This window comes from Anabrus simplex, chromosome X (assembly GCF_040414725.1).
Source record: "Anabrus simplex isolate iqAnaSimp1 chromosome X, ASM4041472v1, whole genome shotgun sequence".
In the NCBI taxonomy this organism is placed as follows: domain Eukaryota; kingdom Metazoa; phylum Arthropoda; class Insecta; order Orthoptera; family Tettigoniidae; genus Anabrus; species Anabrus simplex.
Genome location: NC_090279.1, coordinates 143,336,117 through 143,354,234, shown reverse-complemented (window position 1 = coordinate 143,354,234; position 18,118 = coordinate 143,336,117).

Here is an 18,118-nt window from a genome sequence, read left to right as displayed (position 1 = left end):
CTGCTTCCGAAATAACGTATGAGCTCAAAAGGAGGAGGTAAATCTCCATAGCTATCAAAATACCATACTTTAGATTTACGTTTTACATAAGCAACGTAATGAGTTCCAGGTCCACGACTGTCGTCCAAGTTAATTACGGCACTTTCACGTTCACGTGGACGTGCTGGTAGTTGATCACGCATATACACTCCTCGAAAATAATGAATTCCTAGTTGTTTAGCAAACGTAAAAACTTCATCATGCGTTAGAGCTCGATATGGCAGTGCATTCAGTAGACGTTTTTTTGGAGAAATGTAGATACCAAGCCCTTTCTTGTATGGCGCTAGCTTCATGTTCACACCTTTGCCTCGTAACGCAATTGCCTCCATCGTCTTGTTATGACGTTCACTCTCTTTCAACTGTTGTTTCGCTTCTTCTACAGCTTTGACAGTTCTCGCTACAGCACTAGCACCACCTAGCAATGACCCTAAAGCTGCTAAGCCAGCAAACAGCGCAGGAAGAAATCCTCCTCGTTTTGGTACAGGAATAATTCGCGCACGTTTACTAAATATTGCTCTGCACTTTGGAGAAATTCTCGCTCTTGCTGCGCGTAACGCCTTAGTAATAGCTACACGAGGATTGTATTCCCCTCGAATAGCTTTTTGCGCAGCCTTTATAACATCTTTCCATCCAACAGTTTTTACTTTCTTCTTCTTCTTCATGTCGTTTGGATATCGTTGTTTCACCATGCTGGACACGACTTTACTAGTCAAGAGCAAATCATAAACTAACCGTTGCCTCTTGTTTCGTTTAATATATATATATTACTATTACGTACTTTATGATTCAGTTATCATGAAGATTATAAAGCAGCAAGACACGCTACCTGTTACCGACATTGTACCACATCTCTTACCTAGTTCTAGTACAACTACAAGAAAACGTCATGGAACGTTGTTTCCTTTTACTGTGCGATGTATTATATCAGGTCCGTCGGGATGCGGTAAAACAAATCTTTTACTCACACTTATTACTTCTGTAAATGGTATACGCTTCGAGAATATTTACGTTTTCGCAAAGTCACTCTATCAGCCGCTATATACTATTCTACAAACTGTAATGCACGATCTAGTTAAAGATGGAATAAGATATTTTAAATTTAATTCACATGAGCAAGTACCATCACCAGACGATGTGCTTCCTAATTCTCTAATGATCTTTGATGATGTCGCAACAGAACAGCAAAACGTTATTCGTGCATTCTTTAGTATGGGTCGACATAAATATGTTGATTGCATCTATTTGTGCCAAACCTATTCTCGTGTGCCCAAGCAGTTGATACGCGACAACGCAAATGTTATTGTGCTTTTTCGGCAAGATGAGCGCAACATGCGACATGTGTATAACGATCATGTTAACACTGATATGACATTCGATGACTTTAAACGTATGTGTGCTAAATGTTGGTCATTACACCGTTACAGCTTTTTAGTTATTGATAAAGAAAGTGATGTACAGCATGGACGATATCGCATGGGTTTCGATCATTTTATATGCATTAACACAGAATTACAGTAACTACTTGATTAAAAACCACCATCATGTTAACATCTAGCAAGGAGATCACAAAACATATCATCCAAGCTCGAAACAATATTCGACGGAAATTTAAAGAGCTTAAACGTATTCAAGCAGACACGGATTTATTTTTAAAAACACAACTAAGTACGCCACTCAAAGAAATTTTTAATTCTACTTCATTACCGCAGTCTACTTCAAGTTTTGCTTCTATGCAAACATCAGATCATAAAGAGAAGCATGAAGAAGAAAAGCATGAAGAAGATACGGAAGAGAAGAAGCAGGATGTAGATCAAGAAGAGGAAGATAAGGAAGTAGAAGAAGAAGAACTTAATGATGCATCACCATCTAAGCGTGTTGAGTTTTTAACTACAGATGTTATTGCAGAAACACCTACTACATCGACGCAAAATCTACCATCTTTGTCTGAGGTTATGATTACACCAGAATATCGCAATCAGTTTAGAACTTTTATTCAAGATACCTATGGATCTCTCTTTGCACCTTATATAGAAAAACTTTTTACAGGACAAACTGACACTACCTATGGTATTCGCTACGAAGATGACTGTTTCCGGATAGGAAATTCAAATGTTAAGATTAATAGCAACAAACTCATTGTAAAAGGTGTTACCTATAAACCTACGAAAGGACTCTTAGAACTTCTTTTCTCACGAATACCTGACAAGGATATAATTTTACAAGATGATCTTAAAAAGTATAAAGCAATACTTTTTGCTACCGATGCAACACGACGTAATTACAAGAGAACAGAAGCTGTAAATGCGAATAAGAGTTACAAGTATCGTGAGTTTATTTCTAAGCTGTTTCCGACTGCACGTAGTCTAGACGTTATCTACAAGCCTTTGTTGCCGTATGTGGATGTAAGATACTGGAATGACCCAAACTTACTCGTTGAACGATTACAACTTTTAAGAGCATCGCAAGAGGCTGGTCACACTGGTCACGGATCAGAAATTCTAGAAATAGAAAGAGAACTACGTTATGCCGGTATTATTTTATAATGGCTCGTCAAGAGAAGATCTCACCTGTAAAGGTAAACATCGCACATGAGTTACATAAACCAGCACGTCGCACCTACTGTCGCAGACGCGTTATTACACGAGGAAAAGATGATCTCTGGCAAGCAGACTTAGTAGAAATGATTCCATATGCTTCTAGTAATAAGGGCTATAAGTATCTACTTACTGTTATCGATGTGTACTCAAAGTTTGCTTTTGCACAACCCGTGCGTTCTAAAACAGCAGCTCAAGTTAAAGAAGCATTTAAACATATTGTTGAAGAATCGAAACGCTGCTCAAGGCTTCTTCAAACTGATCAAGGTAAAGAGTTTTACAACAAGGATTTTTCTTCTTACCTCAAGTTACTTGGCATTCAACACTACGCTACGTTCAGTAATCTCAAGGCAAGTGTTGTAGAACGCTTTAATCGTACACTCAAAACAATGATGTGGCGAGAATTTACAGCGCAAGGTTCATATCGTTGGATTGATCTGCTACCTAGACTTTTATCTACCTACAACGATACACCTCATCGCACTATCGGAACAAAGCCACGTCTTGTTACAAAGAATACACCTCGTCTAGATGCTATTCATCTTGTAATCAAAACAGCTGATCCACGTCGCTATCGCTTTAAAGAAGGTGATTTCGTTCGCATCAGCAAACACAAGTCTATCTTTGCAAAAGGATACACACCTAACTGGAGCACTGAAATTTTTCAAATCAGAAGTGTTAAGCTTACTAATCCAGTTACGTATTTACTTCGCGATCTCAGAGGACAGCCTATTGAAGGAGGATTCTACATCGAAGAACTGCAGAAAACAAAATATCCTGATCACTATTTAGTTGAACGTGTTATTCGACGTCGTGGTAATAAACTGTATGTTAAATGGCTTGGTTTTAATAACAGCTTTAATTCATGGATTAATAAAGAGGATGTACTTTAAATCTTACGTGTGTTTTCTTTTAATCCTCTACGTTTCCTTTCTTCTAAGTCACTAGGACATGCTGTAGGATTAAACGACACCTGTAAAATGTTTTGACAATTCATATTTATTTTAGACTATATACATACATTTTTATCCTTTGTTCATGTTACGGTCTTTGTCACTCAGTTTTTCGTTTTATTGCACCAACAACGACAAGTGCTGCTATATTCTTCTGAGCAGCTAAAGCACTAGGTAATAACACATACACACACACACACAGCATAACTTTACGAAGCAGATTTTAACAGCTACACTCTATGCAGGCAGCATGTAACTACGTATCAGGCGAACGTGTTCTAGGGCCGCAGGGGAGATGAAGCACGAAGAAAAGGAGATCAATCACTCTATTGATGAGTCCACGCCCAACATGCTTCCTCATCTTTCTCCCAGCACGTTTCTTCACCTTTTCCTTGTTTACTCTCTCCACAGCCATGATAAGTGTTTATAAGCGAAGACAACTCGTTAGTTTTAGGTCCGTGATACAGTTTAATTAGTTGACATGTACGGCACTGTCTCACAGAAGGTCTTCTAGCTAAACTCACGTGTTCATGATGTAAACTACACGTTTGAAGCTCTGACAAAACAGGATCTTGAGTCCACTCACGAGGCACCTTATCCCAAATCTTCTTTACAGCATTCGCAGCTACATTGACCAAAAATGCCTTTGGTAATGCATTTAACTCTTCTTCAGTAAAAGTGTTTAGTTTCTTTTTGCATGCATAAAACTTTACGATCGCCTTTTCAACTGCGTTACACTTAGTATCTGTTAGAAATGACATGATGTCTTTACTCTACAAATGTTTCTTTTACACTAAGGTTATTTCGACACTGCACTTTACATATGTTGTTCACTTCCCGACATGCACTGCGACACAACCAATCAAAGAGCATGCATACATGTTGTAAAGACTGTTTAGTTGTTTCTCTACTATGCTCTTTCGGAAGAGTTTTAAATGATGGGCACCCCAATTCATGCATGTCGATAACTTCACATGATGATGGTAGAAAATCACGCAACCATTCTTTCTTTTCACAACCCTTTAAAAGAACAAGATCTGCTCTTGACAAATGTGCATTCATCATTAAAGGTAGAAAACGATAAGGTATTCCTTTTTCTTCCCACTTCAAACCTAAATTGTTTTCAATCCACTGAGTCTGCTTTTTATCTTCATCTGTTTGCAAACAGTAAGGGAACGGTGGACTAAATACTAAACTAACAAGTTTTGGTGCCCACAACACACAGCAATCTAACACAGCCACCTCTTTAAACACAAACTTGTTTCCGTTTACTTTAAAGCCTTGCACATCAACTATTAATGTTTTCGTCATGTTTGCACTCCACACTCTATCACTGTTTCCCGAAGACTAAAGCTTTTAGTCAACGAACGGGTTTAAACATGCATGATAACGTCATCACTGCAGCACGTGCTTACTCTAGCTTACCCGATGCGTGATTAAACTTGTTCGAATTAACCGCCACAACATAGAGTGCAGCAGCGAGGTAAGCGATGTAAGATGGCGGTAGCTAAAGATGGCAGCACGGTGCTCTGTTGATTAAAGATGGCTGCTTGTCAAAAAGATTTTTTCAAGTTATCCGCCACCACATAGAGTGCAGCACTGAGGTTTGCGATGCAATATGGCGGGTGACAGCTTGTCAAAGGAAAGTAGCTAAAGAGGGCAGCACTAAGGTTAGCAATGCAAGATGGTGGATGACAGCTGTGACGTAAAATATTACCCGCAAGATAGCACCACGATGCCCTTTTCATTAAAGATGGCAGCTAGAATTTTTCAAATTAACCGCCTCAAAGGTAAGTAGCTAAAGAGGGCAGCACTGTTCTCTCTGGATTAAAGATGGCAGCTTGTCGAAAAGAATTTTTCAAATTAACCGCCTCAAAGGTAAGTAGCTAAAGAGGGCAGCACTGTTCTCTCTGGATTAAAGATGGCTGCTTGTCGAAAAGAATTTTTTCAAATTATCCGCCACCACAAAGAGGGCAGCACGGTGCTCTCTTGATTAAAGATGGTAGATGACAGCTGAAGAGCGAGTAGAATTTGTTTCCAAATAAGAGCACGTAGAATTTGCCGCCACCACATAGAGTGCAGCACTGTTCTCTCTAGATTAAAGATGGTGGATGACAGAAAAGCGCATAGGTTTGTAAAGCACGTAGAATTTGCCGCCACCGCATAGAGTGCAGCACTGTTCTCTCTAGATTAAAGATGGTGGATGACAGAAAAGCGCATAGGTTTGTAAAACACGTGGAATTTGCCGCCACCACATAGAGTGCAGCACTGTTCTCTCTGGATTAAAGATGGCGGATGACAGCTGTCAAAAAAGCACGTGAGTATGTTTTCAAACAAGAGCACGTGGAATTTACCGCCACCACATAGAGGGCAGCACTGTTCTCTCTGGATTAAAGATGGCGGATGACAGCTGTCAAAAAAGCACGTGAGTATGTTTTCAAACAAGAGCACGTGGAATTTTTCAATTTGCCGCCACCACATAGAGGGCAGCACTGTTCTCTCTGGATTAAAGATGGTAGATGACAGCTGTCAAAAAAGCACGTGAGTATGTTTTCAAACAAGAGCACGTGGAATTTACCGCCACCACATAGAGGGCAGCACTGTTCTCTCTGGATTAAAGATGGCGGATGACAGCTAACGAAATTGCCCGCATGATAGCAGCACAGTGCTCTATTGATTAAAGATGGCGGATGACAGCTGTCAAAAAAAGCACGTAGCTTTGTTTCCCAACAAGAGCACATAGAATTTTTCAAATTGCCGCCACCACATTTCAAAGGTATCTAGCTAAAGAGTACAGCACTGTGCTCTGTTGATTAAAGATGGTGGATGGTAGCTGTCAAAAAAGCACGTGAGTTTGTTTCCAAACAAGAGCACGTGGAATTTACCGCCACCACATAGAGGGCAGCACGGTGCTCTCTTGATTAAAGATGGCTGCTGTCACGTGGAATTGTCTGCTACCACAGGTATCTAGCTAAAGAGGGCAGCACTGAGGTTTGCGATGCAATATGGCTGCTGTCAAAAAGCATTTTTCAAATTATCCGCCACCACATTTCAAAGGTAAGTAGCTAAAGAGGGCAGCACTGTGCTCTATGGATTAAAGATGGCGGATGACGGCTGTCAAAAACACGTGGCTTTGTTTACCTCGCGCTAGTTAGGTTAAGTTGGTAGCACTAAGGTTTAGACCCGTCAAGATGGCAGCACTGCCGATGACAGGAGACGAAAGAGGGCAGCACGGTGCTCAAAGATGGCGGATGGCAGCTGTCAAAAAGCATGTGGCTGTCAAAAAGCACGTGGCTTTGTTTACCTCTCGCTAGTTAGGTTAAGTTGGTACCACCGAGGTTTATTCCCGTCAAGATGGCAGTACTGAGGTTAGCGATGCGTTGTTGTCTGTCAAAAAGCACGTGGCTTTGTTTACAAATCTGTCAAAAAGCACGTGGCTGTCAAAAAACACGTGGCTTTGTTTACCTCATGCTAGTTAGGTTAAGTTGGCACTACTGAGGTTTAGGCCCGTCATGATGGCAGTACTGAGGTTTGCGATGCGTTGTTGTCTGTCAAAAAAGCACGTGGCTTTGTTTACAAATCTGTCAAAAAGCACGTGGTTGTCAAAAAGCACGTGGCTTTGTTTATCTCGAGCTAGTTAGGTTAAGTTGACACTACTGAGGTTTAGGCCCGTCAAGATGGCAGTACTGAGGTTAGCGATGCGTTGTTGTCGATGACAGCTGTCAAAAAGCACGTGGCTTTGTTTACAAATTCAAATTTCGCGCTAGTTAGGTTAAGTTGGCAGTACTGTCGCGCTAGTTAGGTTAAGTTGGCAGTACTGGAAGAGGCCACTGGCTGAGGTGGAGGTGGCCACTGGGAGCCGGAGGTGGCGGTGGCCGCAGAACTGTCCAATTATACTGCTAACAAGGAACTGTACAGTAAAATAGAGAGCATTACAACAGCTATGAGGAAGAGAAGACTAATGTTCTATGGTGACGTAGTCAGGATGGACAGCCAGAGGCTCACTTCAAGAATCTTCAACACTGCATCTAGAGGGTAAGCAACAAATGCAAAATGGACGAATTTAGTGCGGAAAGACCTACAATACCTAAACATTGATCACATTGACATTTACAACCGAGATAAATTCAGAAAGTTAGTCAAGACATCTGACTCTCTCCAGTCACTAACAACTAAATCACTGCGTCCAGGAGTAGGAGTGAAATGGACTCAAGAATGAAAAGACATCCATAGCGCTAGAATGAAGGAATACTGGGCTAAGAGGAAGAAAAGAGCTCACCAGAGTTAAGAACCACGTGGTCCATCGTAGGCCTAAACGAAGAAGAAGACTCAGGAAAGAAAGTAACCCACAGCGCAGAGATGAAGTAATACTGGGCTAAGAAGAAAGCTGATAAATAAATAAATAAAATAAATAAATAAATAAATAAATAAATAAATAAATAAATAAATAAATAATGGGTTGACGTCCCTCGAAATACTTTTACAGTTTTTGGAGATGCACAGGTGCCGTAATTTGGTCACGCAAGAATTATTTTTCGTGTCAGGTGGTGTAAATCGAACTCGCCATTTTTGTCTTAGAAGAGCAGCACTCTACCGCCTAATCTCCACCAAATCACCTTGTCTTTATTCCCACATAATCCTTGGCAGTGAGATATATTTCTCACGTGTCCTACTAAACGGGCTCGCGAAACATTTATGTAGATGAGCCTTCAATCAACTCATTTTTCGAAAGTATTCCATCACCTCCTCGCACTCAGCTCCCTCGCGTGATGTGTTTTAAAAATAATTATACCCACAACATCTTCATGTTTGTATATCTGGATAAAAATTGCTCTCTGCTGCCCGGAAGGCAAAATCGAAAAGCGAAAAGCTTATATTTTTTCCATCGTTCAGAATTAAGCAGTTATCTGCTCTCGCACGGCATGTCCCCCTGCTTAAAGCGTTAAAACGAACTCATTATTTTAACAAGGTGTTGACTCCAGGAGGCCGTGAGGACGCTCTGAGCTTATTTATAATGAGGACACACTACAGAAGGCCATGGATGCAGCATCTCATTAAGCAGTTATTAGCTTCTGACCCCCACCATAAAAAGAGAAGTGTTCTTTTTTTTTTTTTTTTTTTGCTCCTCCCTGTTTACATGACTGTTAGAGTAATTAGTGAAGTTACGAATATGCTTGAGAATGTTCGTATCTAGCTGTGAGCTATAAATGTGTACAACTTTAACATTCATAAAAAGGGCAGTTCTCAAACTTGTGTGACTCCTTCTACAATTAATTGTCAACCGAAATCTAAGATAAAATTTGAGAGGTATATTTACAAATAAGGAAGTTGAAAATGTATGTGAACAAAAATTAACATAAATTTCGTGAGTCTAAAAGATAGCCTTCCGAATAAATAGCAGGTGGTTCACCAGGCTCTTGAAATGTAGTTGTATGCATTCCGCCGCCTGCACTACAATTCTGAAATAGATCGGTCTCTCTTTCTAAGCCGGGGTAATGTAACGAGATTTGTTGTTACGGGGTAAAGAAACCAGGAATCGTTAGCCCTGCTATTAATTAATTATGGGTACCTCGTGATGAACTCGTAAAACGAGCACAGATACGAAGAACACGTATTCCACAACAGGAGGTGCACACACAGACCAGAATCAGGTATTGTATAGGCTGGAAACTGCCAGCTACACCTTAAGCCCCGCAAAAGCTCACTCGGCAGGGGCGCGGTGGGAGTTGTGATAACGGACGGTGCTCGAAGGTTCGAATCCCAAGGAAGCATTTTTTATTTTTTTTATTTTACCACCAATTGTTTTGGGATGCTATAAGGTTGCAAACTTGATAGCTTCCACAGACTGATTCGTTTATTTGGCCCTGTAATGGGGCGCATGTTTCATGGCATAGGGTATTGGGCTGGAGGTACTGATATTTAAAGTGTTTGACATAGCATACCCCCTAATTTTAAGAGGTAGGTAATTCCAGTTAAGGCTCATGATACAATTAACATTCTGCTTTCAGCTGAATGAAATTCTCATGACTTAAAGGGTACTGGCCTGAAACGAAATCGAACCCTTAAAAATGATATCAAATATGTGTCATAATCATATTAGTCACACAAGTCGATTTACAGAGCTTCCTCGTTGTGTTAATGTTATGTAAAGTATCGTCACCTACATGTGTTACTCTTCTACCCTGACGTTGAAATCTCCTGTGACAAGTAATGGCTGTAGTCATTTTCATGAGTCTCATTCTTCTTTCTCAAAGTTGCTCATACTTAAAGATACTTTTAAGTGCCGTAAGACACATACCGCGATACGACTGAAAGGTCAGTTTGTTATCATAATACCGACTCAAAGCCATACGTTTTCTTGCTAGTGGTTTTACGTCGCACCGACACAGATAGGTCTTATGGCGACGATAGGATAGGAAAAGCCTAGAAGTTGGAAGGAAGCGGCCGTGGCCTTAAGGTACAGCCCCAGCATTTGCCTCGTGTGAAAATGGGAAACCACGGAAAACCATCTTCAGGGCAGCCGACAGTGGGTTTCGAACCCACTATCTCCCGGATGCAAGCTCATAGCCACGCGCCTCTAAACGCACGGCCAACTCGCCCGGTCAAAGTCATACTAAAACACGATCAGATCATCAGAGTAGCTCAAAGGAGATGATACTAACACGGAGCAAAGAGAAAGGAAACAAAGTCATGATATGACTTGCAATTGGAGGAGTAGTAGGTAAAATTTCTATTCCAGAAAATAGAATATTCGCCGTTCCAGAAGTGTAATATTAAGGTAAATTTTGAAATTAGGCAGCATTAATAAAAAATCCACAATTCCATCCCTTCGGACAAGCAACTCAGTGTTGAAAACATCCTGGGGATATGAGCTATGAATTTTAGGTAAATAAAATATAATAAAGCATTAGAATATATTCTTTATTTATTCCTAAAAATTGCAATCCTTTTCTTAATCAACGTTATCTGGTCGATTAGATTTGTAGTTAGCCTTTTCCTACCACTACGAGCGCTAAGGTGAGTCAATGCAGAGTTTTACTTAAGCCTTAATTACTACATTCGGTGTGGACATATTTCAAAGATAAAAAACGCCCGAGGATATTGAACCAAGGAAGGAAACGGGTGTAATATTAAGGTAAATTTTTAAATTAGGCAGCATTAATAAAAAAAATCCACAATTCCATCCCTTCGGAAAGAATCAAGCGATTTTAGGCTGATTTTCTTCTACTTTCTTCTTCTTTCTTAAGCTGTTTACCCTCCAGGGTTGGTTTTTCCCTCGGACTCAGCGAAGGATCGCACCTCTACCGCCTCAAAGACAGTGTCCTGGAGCGTCAGTCATCTGGTCGGGGGATGAAACTGGGGAGGAGGACTAGAACCTCGCCCAGGTGGCCTCACCTGCTATGCTGAACAGGGGCTTGTGGAGGGATGGGAATATTGGAAGGGATGGAAAAGAAAGAGGGAAGGAAGCGGCCGTGGCCTTAAGTTAAGTACCATCCCGCCATTTGCCTGGAGAAGTGGGAAACCACGGAAAACCACTTCCAGAATGGCTGAGGTGAGAAACGAACCGACCTTCACTCAGTTGACCTCCCGAGGCAGAGTGGACACCGTTCCAGCCCTCGTACCAATTTTCAAATTGCGTGGCAGAACCGGGAATCGAACCCGCGCCTCCGGGGGTGGCAGCTAATCACGCTAACCACTACACCACAGAGGCGGACTAGGCTGATTTTCCGGAAATTAATTTTGGCCAGAAGTGATTTTCAAAATTTGTTTTTCTCTTTTTATAGAGCTATTGAAGACTCACGACTTGAAACTTTTCCGGGCCCTATAACCCTTCAGCTTTCCGCAAACTTGAGGAAACTGCTTAATCTTACGTTTTTCGTAGTTTGGGGACCCCTACTTGGTCTGCTAAGAAATGTTTTCAACATTGTGAAATGCAGAGAAAAAATGTAAGCTATCAATATCATCTCTCACTGCACGGTTGCCAATTAAACGGCAGTAAAATTCGTTGCCACCTATGGAATTCAAATGTAATAGAAACTTCAATCTGTATTCTAACTGAGAGCAGCAAAGTCCTTTATCTCTTACCATATCAGCTAAAGAGAGTTTCTGAAAGTGGTGCTTCCTTTTTGTTGTATACAAGGAACTTGGTATACAGTAACACAACATAAAGTTTATATCTTCAAGAGTTTTATACAGTAATTACAAGAAATAAAATGAAACTTGTCTTGAAGCTTGATTGAATGCACGCAGTTAATGCTGTTATTAAATGCTAGATTGAAAGTCTGTGGCACAAATAGATATTTACAAAGAGGTAGAGTCCTATGTACACATTCACACCTATCTTGAGGAGATAGTCTATTTCACTGGGAAATGTCCTTAGATAGTCGAAAACTATCTGTTGTGGGATAACAAGCGTAACATGTAGAGAGAGTAGCCTTAGTATAATGCTAGTATTGGACTTAGGCTTGCAAGGAACTTGCATCAATATCTTAATTCGCAGAATGCTAAGATAATCGTCGGAGCACTGGTGAGGACTTGAGAGTGTAGCAGAATGCTTGACTCGGGGCTCGACGTGGCTACGGGAATCAGGGAAGATGAGGCAGAGTCCTGAGGTGAGACCTCACAACCAGCAATCTGTCCACCTGTTCAAGACACGTTTTTAAGAGGAATGCCTCCGTGTTTGACTTGCAATGTGGGCTGGCTGTTGGACACTGGTGTAGTCCTCGGTAAGGCGAGGAATGTCGCTCCTTATATAGCGCTTGGCTGACGTCAGCGACGAGCATGCCAGGCGCAGCGCAGTTCTCTCGTAGGCTATGGAAACATCGGTGATGCGGCGGGTTGCGGAGCTTGTAGGCGCCGCGCTTGAGCGCGGAGGACACACACAACACTTTTATATGTCTTATTCCAAGACCTTATAGAGTAATTTAACATTTAAAACCCTTTGGCACTCAGCTTATATTCATGGGTTTGCTCGAAGACACTCAAACTAATTTCTGTGATTTTCCAAACCAAATTACAAAAAATCAACACGTAAACAGTTTAGCGCATATTTAAATAAAATAAATCACACTAATACAGGAAGCTATGAGCATTTCAGAAATGAATATACCTAGGACGTATTGTTATTGGTAAAGCCAAAAAAATATTAGTTTTGAAAATAAATTTAAAAATAAATTATAGTTTTCAATGACAGAAAAATCAGACATTATCGCGTCTTCCTTCTTTACTCTTAGGCGTGAAAGAAAGAAAATTTAATTCTGAATAATTTGATATCAATATGATGTGTGTGCTGCAATTAACTCATGAAGCATGGTACAAAGTTATTCACTGTACATGTAACGGTCATCGATCTCAGGTCCTCGCGGTCCGATACAGGGTGAGCAGCTGTGACTGTGTCATGTCCCACATAATGAGAATCCCTTTCGGCAAAAAGAGGTCATTATTACTGTCTAAATCATCTGAACATTCAAGGATATCGGCCTCATTCGGCCTTGAATATGGCCTAGCCATTACGGCAAAAAGATGACGCAAGCACGTGCAACAACGGAGTTATGAAAAGGAGTAAAATTATAGTTTGCGAAGTACAGCGAACACACGATACACCAAAGAAACGAAATAAACTCTAAACTAAATTCATAGCAAGATGAAATTGTTGTATTCATAAGCTAACCAAAACAGATCCACGTAATAACAACTTCAAATAACCACAACATAAACATTCATGGTCAACAGATTTCATTTCTTGAAAAGAAATTTTAATGTACCGTCATGATCAACTGTTACAATTTAACAGCCACGCAAATGGCCAAAATCCCTAAATAGGACAGAGCCGATGTATCGGCGCCGTGAGCGTTCTCGCCATAATCTCTCGCGCCGATAGATCGGCGCGCTGAGTGGGAAAGGGTTAACATCTGCATAATTTGAGGGGCTTCTCCTTTATTAATTTAGTATCTGAAGATACCGTATCACCATGGACTATACTTTAATAAAATTGGGGTCAAAGCTAAATTAAATAAATCTGATTGTAGACATCACAATAAGCTTTTGAGCTTGTCAATAAAACAAGATGAAAGTATTTACGTTTGGCAGAGAACTTTGCTTGATATCTTCAGAAGAAAGAGAAGTCTTCCTCGTGAGCAGTCGAGATTTTGTACTTATTTTCGCCGGGCTGAGTGGCTCAGACGGTTAAGGCGCTGGCCTTCCAACCTCAACTTGGCAGGTTCGATCCTGGCTCAGTCCGGTGGTATTTGAAGGTGCTCAAATACGACAGCCCCGTGTCGGTAGATTTACTGGCTCGTAAAAGAACTCCTGCGGGACTAAATTCCGGCACCTCGGCGTCTCCGAAGACCTTAAAAAGTAGTTAGTGGGACGTAAAGCAAATAACATTATTATTGTTAGTACTTATTTTCTTGACACCACCTTGGGCCCAATGTTTGAGAAGCCAGGCTTTGCCTGTCACAAGTCAGGACTAAGGGCGAGTGATAGGGTTCAGCTGAACCGGCTGGTCGTACCATGCACGGGTCCCTTGCCAGGGTTACAATGAAAACCTCAACGGCAGTGAAGACGGAGAAGAGGGACTTCGGAACGGTGGAACCCTCCTATTCTGCGTAAATAGAACAGGAACGGCTGCCTTGCAGTAGAAGTGGGAACTGCAAAAGGTAAGGGAAGAAACCCCGACAGAAAATCAGCTTGGTGCCTCAGGCTTAAGATGGCAGCCCCGTCAAGGCACTCGAAAGCTGTGGGTTGATCATTCGCTCTTTTTAAATTATCTGATTATAGAAACTGAAGCGACATTACAAAACCGGACGAATAACCTGATGACGACCTTTGGCACCAAGAGGGTAACGAAGGTTGGTTTTCAAGGTTAAGAAGGCCTGGAAGGGGACGATTAAAAAGGAAATCGCAGAGGTTGACAAGACCTGGAGTGAAGTTAAGAAAATGGCCAGAAACCGTACTGTGTGGAGAAATTTCGCCAAGGGCCTATGCTCCAGAGCGAGCAACAGGAAAAAACGTCAAAACAAGTTTCTTGACACGGCAGAAGCCCAAAAGCTTATTATCATATCTACAATTACCGGCTGTAAAAGCATCAATCTCAACAAATCTGAACGTGTCTAAAATGACCAAGAGCTATGCACACCCTTTTATTTATTGACATAAATGGCTGGAGGTCATCTGAAACGTTTGCACGTAATTAGCGATAAAAAAAATTGTGACGCGATGTTACCTAGCAAACGTGCAGACTGTTATGTGAAGTATTGATGGATGGCCATGACTGAACGACACTCTAGAGAACTGATTATTTCCTGCGGGCTAGTTTCAAGGGCCTTGAATCAGATTTCCTCTTTCGAGGCACTGAATCCTACACTTGTCGACTACACATTCCGGACAGATGATTCTCGAAAACGATTCCTTATAATTTAGAGTTTTCAATTATTAAAAGGCATATTTATCACCATTTGATTTTTCCAAAAAGAAATATGATGATCGATCCTGGCTCAGTACGGTGGTATTTGAAGGTGCTCAAATACGTCAGCCACGTTTCCGTACGTGGGACTAGATTCTGGTACCTCGGCGTCTATGAAAACCTTAAGAGAAGTTAGTGGGACGTACAGCAAATTTTATTATTATGAGAAATACATGACACTGAAAATAATACATTTCTTTAATAAATAGTTCTTATTTAGCTAATGATTATACTTTACACAGTGTTGTTCCTTTCTGCCATCTATACAGAGTGTCCAACAGAAAAACACCGACAATGCTTAGTATGTTGTGCGGGAAGGCAAGTGGATCTATTTTCAAGAACCAACCCATATCCAGAAACGCACGACTTGGACGCTGTAGCGTTTCGAAGTATGAGACGGGTGTGCGTTCCACACGTCGTCGATAAACCCAACATGAGTGGCAATTCGGGCTCTTTACAAACGAAGTTCGAACTGTGTACCTCTTACGTCACTGCAGAACCTACATCTGCGGTGCTGAGCCTCACGCACATGGCCCAATACGTGTGGTTGTCTTTGAAGAAATTCAATCGCTCCGTGGACTCGAGCAGTTCTTTTTGCAAGCTGCTTTACGTCGCATCGACACAGATAGGTCTTATGGCGACGATGGGATAGGAAAGAACTAGGAGTGGGAAGGAAGCGTCCGTGGCCTTAAATAAGGTACAGCCCCAGAAGTTGCCTGGTGTGAAAATGGGAAACCACGGAAAACCATCTTCAGGGCTGCCGACAGTGGGGTTCGAACCAACTATCTCCCGAATGCTGGATACTGGCCGCACTTAAGCGACTGCAGCTATCGAGCTCGGTGACTCGAGGAGTAAGGTCCTCCGCTGGGGTGTCATACACCTGACTCTTCATACTACCTACGTGGAACTGTCCGGCTTTTCTTAGTGGGAATGATGTGGGGTACATCTGTTTGGAAACCGTTCTTCATAAGTCCGCTTGGCCGTACGCAAGCACCATGTCGGCCATTTCCGCAGCTGTGAACTGGTACATGTCGCACGTTACTGCACTGGCGGACTACAGTACACAAGTAACGCAGAGGATGCGCACCGACAACTGTGTGGAGGAATGTAGCGCATGTGCTGAATGTTATTAGGCAGAAGTCGTCCATCCTCAGTACACAAATGGCTGAAGGGTTACATACCTTCCGTATTAAGACACCAAATCGGGACAAATTGACACAGCCGTCCTCAGACTTCGACGCTCTCCAGCGCCCAAACCGTGCATTTCTAGACAGGGACTCCTTCTTGGAAACCGATCAGTCCGCCATCCCACAGAACATACTAAGCTTAGTCGGTGCTTTTGTGGGACACTCTGTATTGCACCCGCTCACCTCCTGAGTCCCAGACTAGCATTTATCTCAGGGGTGATCAGTTCGAAAACGATTAAAAAAATTTATATAAAGAAATTCAAAAAAATATATATCGGCGCATCAAATGAACACAGGGATGAACGGGGCATGCAATTTAAGGTTACGGGGGACGACTCATTCATGGATACAAATTTTTGACTCCACAATAGGACTGGGAAGTGAAACTTAAATTCCATGGGCATACTGGACTAACTACAATGAAAAGATATGGAAACTGTTTCCTATTTAAATTGCAATGAGGAGCAATTTATTCACTTATTTTGCATACTACACATGACAATTTTACATTGGGACACTTTAATCCTGAAAAATAAATGACATAATACTTGGATTTTACCTCACTACTCTGGTAGTGTAAAACATTTGGTGAATTCGCCCCAATTGGTTACTGGGGATCGAATTCACATCCGTATGATTGGAAGTTTCACCGCTGGAGATCTTCTTTCGGAGACGAAGGCACGACAGTAACTTTTTACTGTCGTCTCCTCGTTCTGTTTGGACATGAGACACTTCCGGTATGTACATTCTGGTGAGCCGGACACCCACCGTAGAAAATGTTATCGCCTCGAAAAAACGGGAATTTATAATACGGACAAACTCTAGCCTATTATTTCCAGATTCACAAACACGCCAGGTAGAGTTCATTAACTCAAAGCCTATTTCAATATTTACACTTGTCAATACGACAAGACGTACGGAAAGGTTCATTACTATGCTCTGACCCTGAAAACATGTGCCGTCCGTGAGTTATTTACGTATCTACCGCTAACAATCTCCCCGTGAAAACCCAACATCTGGTTCGGAGCGGTTCAACACAGGATGACTGTCCCTATCATATCCTCCTATGATTATTAAATAATATCATTACCATTCTTTATCTGATCATTATCATATTCTTTGACTACCATCAATTAATTTTATTATTATCATAAATTTCAATTATAATCCTGTATTTGATTATCATCATTTGTCATCCGGGATGATTATATGCCAACCCTTGCCGACGTTTCAAACGAAGGGTCGTTCTTCCTCCTAATTTATCCGCACAATATAATGATCAGCTTCCTCATAAATATTTTATTATTATTATTATTATTATTATTATTATTATTATTATGATATTCGTAACAATGAATCATCGCCCATTAAATATCTTAATTTCCTTTCATCATAATTATTATTCTCACATTACTATTGCAAGTTCTTTATCTTCTGCTCCTTCAACTTTTCATTATTATTATTATTATTATTATTATTATTATTATTATTATTAATAGTGGAAATCGTGATTATCGTAACCCGTAATCATCCTTGCTATAATACTTCAACTTCTCGCTCTTATGATTTTCATCAAAAAAATAAAAATATAAAAAAAAAGGTAGCTTCATTGGTTATTCTTCTTCTCCTTCTTCAAATATTTTATTTATTATTATCATTAGTTAAAAATCTCAAATCTTTCATTTCAACTCCCAACATTATTATGTCCAAAATATAAAAAAAGGTAAATTCTTCAAAAAAAAAGTAGCTTAGTTTTTATTTATTATTATTATTAATTTAAAAAAATATAATTTCGCCTGTTACACGGTAGTTCACTCTTAATATGTTTAACGCATAACCCCTTTTACGATTCCGATTTATCTTGGCACTAAGCTCTTGATT